The sequence below is a fragment of the Equus przewalskii genome, chromosome 6 (assembly GCF_037783145.1).
Source record: "Equus przewalskii isolate Varuska chromosome 6, EquPr2, whole genome shotgun sequence".
In the NCBI taxonomy this organism is placed as follows: Eukaryota; Metazoa; Chordata; class Mammalia; order Perissodactyla; family Equidae; genus Equus; species Equus przewalskii.
Genome location: NC_091836.1, coordinates 30,983,934 through 30,992,105, shown reverse-complemented (window position 1 = coordinate 30,992,105; position 8,172 = coordinate 30,983,934).

The following is an 8,172-nucleotide window of genomic DNA, read 5'->3' as shown; positions in this document are numbered from 1 at the left end:
GATGGGGTGGAATGCGGACTGGGTAGTGTGAAAATCTTGGCACTATAAAGCAGGACAGAACCTGAGGAGTCATCAGGTTCAAAGCACTCATTTTGCAGATGAGAAAACTGAAGCTCAGGGAGGTGAATTGACTCGCCCAGGATCACACAGCTAGCCAGGGAAGTGGAGACCTGAGTTATCCGATGGTCCAGGCATCCACGTTTCCACACCTAAAAAAGAAAACTCTGGGCGTGGGGTGGCCCTGGAGGTAGAGTTGTCAGTCTTCTTCATTCATTCTTGCTCAGTGCACCCTTATCTCTAGGCAGTTCCCTGAGCCCGTGAAGAAACACAATCAGCCAATGTACAAGTTAACACTCCATTCTCACCAAAAGCACTTCTAAAGGCCTCCCTTCTTCCAGGAAGGCTGTAAAGAATGGAAAGTACCGAAGGTGCAGCAATGGTGAGGCCAACAAAAAGGTGAAATGACATCCTTTTTCATTGCTGTCTTCCAGAGACCCAGCTAACAAGATTTCCTTTATAAAACCCCCATTTTCCACTTATTGTTTTCCACTCTTCTTTCCATCCTTCACGTCATTCTGACCACTCTCTGGACACAGATATTTTCATATTACCCACAAAGGAACACATTTCCCCATCTGCTTCTTACACCTACACTAAGATACTACCTAGCAGTATCAGCCTATAAATCAAGGGGGCTTTTCCACTGCCAGACTACCGAGGGCGTGGTGGCATTAATTCCCTTCCCAGGAGATGGTATCATCCCTGGCAGAGGCTTCTCCCTCACAAATGTCCTTCCCTTGGGCATTTCATAAGTTCAACAACCAGGCTTCTCTGGAACTGCTTCTCAGGGCAATGGTATTTGGTGCATCAACAGCTCCCTCCTGCTGGGTGGGTTCCAGTATTTTTCATACACTCATATGCTCTCTTTTGGGGAGTTAGATACCTATTTCGCAATTATGTACATTGAGAGAGTAAGGAAAGCTCCCCTGGAGTTATACTCTGGATTAAGAAGAGTTCCTTTGTCGACTGTGGCCTCAGAGAAGCCAGTGGCAGGGTGAGGGTTTGAACTCTGGAGTAGATACCTGTGGTATCCTTTACCAGATTTGTCAACTTGGTCAAATTGAATGAAAAATGGAGAAAGTAATTGGCCCTGCCAATGGAGATTAATTGAGATTCTGAGTAAATGAGATTCTGCATGCAGACTGCGTGGAACTCAGTACATCCTAGTGGTTATTCCTATTGCTGTTCATACTGCTAGTCAGGGCCAGAGAGCCCTCTTAGCCACCTCATACCTCGACTTACTAGCTGGGTAACCCTGACCAAGTTGCTTAATCCCTCCCCCTTTCTTTCTTAATCCAAGCTATCTTAATCTCTAAAATGGGGATAATAATAATACTATATCTGTCATAGGACTGTTGAGAGGATTAACTAAAATAATGCATGTAAAACACTTAGCGTGGTGCTTGATACATAATAAACATCCAAGGTAGATTAGTTCCAACTTCTTCATCCACGGTTACCAGATGTGTGATCCCGAGCAAGTTTCTGAACTCTTCTAAGCTTCCTAGGGTTGCAAAGATTAACATAACATCTGTAAGTTATCTGGCACATACTAAGTGATGACCATATGTTAGTTATCTTCCTCCCCTTTAGAAACTGCTCACAATTTATTTTTACCTGGAAGCATTCCCACTACATCTCCATCACTCATCCTTTACTTAAGATACTGTTATACCAGTTTGTTTCATTTAAATGTATTTGCATCTTTATCACATTCCCTCATTCACTTAGCAAAAATGTCTTACTTACTATGTGCTGCCAGGCACTGTACTCTCCTCTGACATGTATGTATTTCTTTTACATGATTTTAAATTCCCAGAAGCTATAAATGTATTTTCCATGTATTTTAATCTTTCACCATCTCTTATGGATGTAGTGACAGTCATAGATCCATTGAGCTAGAAGGAGGCTCGGAGATTATATTGGGCAACATTTTCATTTTACAGCCCAGAAAGGATAGCTGATTTACAAACACTATCAAAGCTGAAACGGTGGTGGTTTCTCGCGCGCCTTCTTATCCAGTGTTCTTTGAACTATGCAGGCACCTTTTGCCATTTGTTCCATGGAACACTAGCTCCTTGGAATGTTTATAAGGCGGCAGTCTGACAAAGGGTTCGATGGCCAAGTGTGCTCGAAAAATAATGGATTAAGCAAAATAAACCATGTTTTGTTTGGTTGTTGGGTTTTTTTTTACTGGAAGACTTTTCAGATCCTTTATTATGTTTCTGAGCATTGTGAATTTCCAAGAGAGGGATGTACTACACCTCGTTTGGTAAACGCGTCCAATCAGGAAACCCTTTCTCATGGAGTATTTGGGGAACTAATGATCTAAGACACAGATTTAGGGAACACCATGCTGTTCCCAGGAAATGTAAACAACCCATGTGACTGTTTATTTTGTGTGACCTTCAGAGAGGAGACCAGGGTCAGGTCACCCTAGGCATTCAGTCAGTCCTCTTTCTGGGAACTTGTTGGGTAGATGCAATCCTTAGACGAAAGGGGAACGTGCCACCATGAGTCCCCTCTTCCCTGAGCACCTTGCTTGGCATAGGGAACAGGAAAGCAGTTGACACACTCGTCACCGCTATGGGGATTCAGTTCTTCCTTCCCTGCTTTGACTCAGGGCAAATGTCCAGGCGGCGTAGGCTGGAGAGCACAGTGGTCAAGAACATGGGCTTCTGAGCTGGAGAGTCCTAGGTGTTGATCCCATCTCTATTTCTCACTAGCTGTTGGATATTGAACAAGGTGCTTACCCTCTTAAGCCTCAATCTTCTCATTTATAAAGCAGTATATTAAAGCTGGATAAAAAATTCTTGCATTCAAACCCCCGGCACAGTGCTTGGCACAGAGTAAGAACCCAGAAATGCTAGCAGCGTTACTGAGAGTGATCATAGTGGTAGGAGAGTAGTCATAGCACCTAGCTGTCAACATAGAGCTTGGGGATACAGCAGAGTTTTGCTGAATCCGAAGGTGCCCTTGTTCTCCTCTTTCCTCTCTCCCCATGCAGTGCTGAGCCTCTTATAGTCATCCCAACAACTGCTCTGCTCCCTGAGAGCTGGGAGGAAATGAGTAGTAGATACTCAATGAACAAGCTCAGAAATGAGCAAAGAAGGATATTAGTCATTAATATAATAAAAAACTTCCTTTAATTTTTTTTTGATTTTTTTTTTTTTTTGAGGAAGATCAGTCCTGAGCTAACATCTGCTGCCAATCCTCCTCTATTTGCTGAGGTAGACTGGCCCTAAGCTAACATCCGTGCCCATCTTCTTCTACTTTATATGTGGAACACCTGCCGCAGCATGGCTTGACAAGCAGTGTGCAGGTCCATACCTGGGATCCAAATGGCAAACCCCAGGCTGCCGAAGCAGAATATGCGAACTTAACCGTTGCCCCATCAGGCCAGCCCGGAAACTTCCTTTAATTGAGCAGCTGCTAAACACCAGGCACTGTGCTAGGTGATTTATGTTTACATTTATATGCATTATCTATCTATATCTCTATAGATTGAAGAAGGAAATATCCACATCCCCATTTTGAAAATAAAAAACGAAGGCTGAGAAAGTTTATGGGACAAGAGGCCAAATTAACCCAATGACAAAATGAGCAACCACCAGCTTCCCTGTAGCCGTGTCAATCCTAGGGAAGCATAGGCATATTATGTACACACTTTATGAGACATGGCTGGGGCTGGTATTATTTCTGTCTTTCACGGGTGGGGCAGTTGTGGGACAGTTGTTAATCAATGCCCAATTAAGTAAGAAATGGAGCCAAGAAAATTCCTTCTCAATCGTGTCTCCTAAGGGTACCCTCACTGGACCCCACCTATCAGCCTAGAATATGTGAAGGCTGTAGGACTCCCATTAAGCCGCTAAAAGAAACTATGGTATCAGCAGATCAGAGAGGACATTTGCATAAACAGAGAAATGAAGACATAATTTTCTTCCCACCCCTGGACACCCAGGCATATGAAGCAAGGATGGTGAATTAATGCATCCTCTTCCCCTCTCACTGTCACCCAAAATGTCCTTTCAGACTCCTCTACACCCACCTCACCCCTCATCCCAGCAAGAAAGCCACGCCTGGGGCAAACCTGTGACCCCTTTGAACTAAATCTTCCTAATGACTGTGGTTCCCTCTTGCCAGTCTGTTCCTGAGAGGGTCGAGTCCGAGCGCCAGACACCCTCGAGTAGCAGCCTCAGGATGAGGAAGGGCAGACTTCATCCCTTCCAGGAGGCCAGAGCCTAAAGGCAGCCATGGCTGACTCCAGCTCCTGGCAGAAAACACGATCAGGCTAGTTTTTTTCAAGAGGATTTGGAGAGAAACCAAACTAATAAGAGAGAAAAGGCAAGAGGGACAAGAGAGTAAAGCTTTATTATTTCCTCAGGCAAAATTGAACAAGGAGCTTTTGCAATAAAAATTACACCTGTTTGGCTGAGATTGGAGAGGACAAAACCACTCAGATGTCCACGCTCTCTCATCCGAGGGTCCTACTCTGTTGTCCTCAGAAACATCTGCTGTGTGGCTCTGTGGGGGCGTGAGGTGTGGGAGTGTATGGATAAGGGGCCGGGGTGCGGGGAGGGAAAAACAACAACATTTTATAATAACTACCACAGCGTATCAGATATCGTACCCAGTGCTATCTATGTAGGATTTCCTGTCATCCTCACAATAATGCTTGAAGTTAGTTTAAAATTATTCCCACTTTATAGAAGAGAATACTGAGTCTTAATAAGGTTAAGTCACTTGTCCAAAGCCACAGAGCTAGTATTTCATGTGAGAATCTAATCCTTTATCTGTGACAAATAATAATCCTAACTGTCATACGCTTGGATATAGCATTTCAAACATATTCTTTTCGGATGGCAAACAATCTTATGAGATAGATCACACATTTCTCCCAATTTGCACATGAGGAAACTGAGGCTCAGAGAGGTGAATTTTATTCAGGCCAAACAGGTAGAAAATGACATCGTTTGGTCTTGAATCTAAGGCTTATTCTACCACTTAGTCACTTTAGCAAATAAAGACTTTGCAAATTTTGCAATCCTGATGCCCCTAACAATCAGAAAACATGCCACTCCTTGCAGAATGCCCCTGGTAAATTCCCATGGCCAAGCCAGTCACCACAAAGGGCAAATGCAGGGGAAAAAAACAACAATAAAGCCACAGAAAGGTCAGAAGAATCCCAGGGATTTCTAGTCACTGGGCAGGGGTTCCAGGACACAGAGCCCCTCTGCTTCTGTCTCTCAAAGACCTTCAGGCCAAATGTTCAGTTTTTCCTGTGTAAAAAAAAATATTAGAGATTAATGATAATAATAATAAAAGCGTACACTTATTTAGTTTTTCCAAATTTCAGGCACTGTTACAAGTGCTTTACATTTTATTTACTCATTTACTCAGGAGTCATGCTATCAGGTCCATACTATTATTACCTCCATTTTCTAGATGAGGAAAATGAAGTGAAGAGAGGGGAAGTCGCTTGTCCAAGATGACAGAGCTAGTAAGGGCAGAGTTAGGATTTAAACCCAGGAAATCTGATGTCAGAGTCCAAGTGCAACAGAGCTAGGGGCTACCCAGAACCTCTGATGAGGTCTTCCGAGCACCAGCTTACCAGAACAGTGAAGGGAGACCTTGGGGTAAGGACCTGCATCTGAGGGGGGGGGGGGTGCACTGGGGCCGTCATACCCTGTCTTCCAAGCAGGCCTTTGCCCATGGGCACTTGGCTAATTCCTCTGTCCACCTCCCTGCCAGCGTCACCAGCTACCCCTTGTCAGCCCAGCACAAAGGTGAGCCAGACTGGCAGGGGGAGGGGTGGCAGCGCCTCTTCTTTTCCCCCTTCTCCTGGGAGTGCCCATCTGGCCTGTATCACCAGCTGATTTGTGCTTTGAAAAGCCTGCTTTCAAGTGAGGGCAATGGGATTGAGTCTCATGAACCATGTCTGTTAATCCAATCAGGGGCATTTTCCCTGATTATGGGCATCCCCCAACCCTGGGGGATCTACTCTTGGCTTTGAAATAAGGCTCCACTCAGAGTCCAGCCCCAGAGAGGAATAGGGGCATCTAGGACTTTCTTCACGGGGCACATTTGACCTCAGGGATTTTAGAATGGCTTCTTCCTATATCTTCTCTTTCCTGCTGGGTATTGTGGCACATTGTTGAAAAATAGAGGCAAAAGGATACGGGTGGGGTATGGAAGAGTGGAAGCCTGAGGTGGCAAAAAATACAAGCCTAGAGCTCAGGAGGCCCAAGCTGAAGTCCAAAGTTTGCTGGAAACAAGCAGTTTGAACTTAGGAAAACGATATGCTTTCTTTAGGCCTCACTTTTCTCATCTATAAAAACTTGGATTAGATGGACCCTGTGAGATTCCTTCCATATTGTGTGAAGTGGAAAGACCCCTCCAAGCAGCAATTTTCCAAGAGAGAATGGGGACAGAGCCCAAAGTTGTCTCCATCCTCTATGCTGCTCCCCTGGGACGTCTCCTAATGTCTCTAATAAACAGAACTCCCATTCTCCAGGACTCCACTCATTGACGTGACATGGTGGGCACTCGTGCAGATTGCTGGGCCAGGGTCTCTAACCCTGGAGGGCCAGCTCCAGAGCTCCCCTTTGACTCAAAGCAGCAAGTGCTCGGAGTCTGGGTTCTGAGAAGTATCCTGTCCTAGGTCACAGATTCTCTCAGCTGAGCCTCAATAGCTGTCAGTCTTAGGGTTGGGTCTTTATTTGACTCTGACTTTGCTTTCCTCTTTTGATCAATACAAAGAAAAAAACTAATGGACCATTACGGGGTTCCAGGCAATTAGCTAATCAGAAACATGGTTAATAAGCTTTGCAACATGAAGTGTCTCACAGGGAAAATCTATCAGACTTCTCAACCATGTCAGGCTCTGTCCCTGACAGGCAGTGGCTACTGAGAACAGCAGCGAGTTAGATGCTTTATTTTTAAGAGGCTTTCCCTGGTCTGAAAGAAATAAGACAAGGCTAGAAAGAAACCAGGTTGGAGCACATGAGGAAAAAGCAGAATTAGGAAGCCAACACGGTATCTTGGGTTGGACTACAAATCTTAGGGGTGGGTTCTGAGTCTTGGTGAGATGGCTTCGTACAGCACTAAGTATAGCACCACATACCAACAAGCGATCAGTAAAGCCTTTTAGTAGTATGAGTCGTGATGAAATGTCCTGTCCTTTGTTAAAGTCCCATGGCTCATTCTCTGCCACCAGGTGCTTCACCTAGTGTTAGGGGCTATCAGAATTGGAGCTGGGCTGCAGGCCATTCCAAACAAAGGGTCTAGGACCCAAAAGTTAAGTCTTCTGCCATGGATGGAACCTGTAGTTGGGGATAGAGACAGCAGTAGATACTGAGAAAAATTCATCCAGGCAGATGGCACATGACATCTGGAGAGGACGGTGACAGGCACTAGGCAGTGATCCGAGCAGGGAAGTCCTCAACAGGAGATGCTCTGAAAGGTGGAGTACAATGACATGATGTGGGGGTGTGCAGTTAGCTGGCCGTGTCTGACCCACAGCGAGGGAAGGAAAAGTTTGGGGAAGATGAGCAGGGAAAGTGGGCAGCTTTGCAAAGCTTTGTAGACTGTGGTCAGGAGTTCAGATTTTGTCCTCGGTGGCATGGGAAGCAATAAAGAATTTAAGCAAGAGAATGACATGATTGCAAATACTTTTTAAGAGGATGGCTCTGGCTGCTATGTGGAGAACGGTTGGGAAGTAGAGCAGGAGTAGCCATGGAGAAACCAGTTAGGGACCCAGTGTGTTTGTTTAGGGGAGAGAAGAGAGTGGTTTGCACAAGGGCAGTCCCAGCAGAGAAGATGCAGTGAGTCAGATTCAGGAGACATTTTGGAGAGACAGATGATACCTTCGGCCTTTGAGCAGATACAAATTTATTTTTAATTTTTATATTCAATGATTGTTAATGAGCTGGAGCTTCCTGGGGCGGAATTCTAAAGGAGCACTACTAGAGCTTTGGCCTGGGCTTTCTGTTTGTTAATATGATGCACCTCCCTTTAGGGTTATGACATGCACAATCCCCTCTGGTCTCCCTAATGGCCATCCCAATGACATCTAATTTGGCTCCCACTTTTGTGAACTGCCTTCTCAGGCAG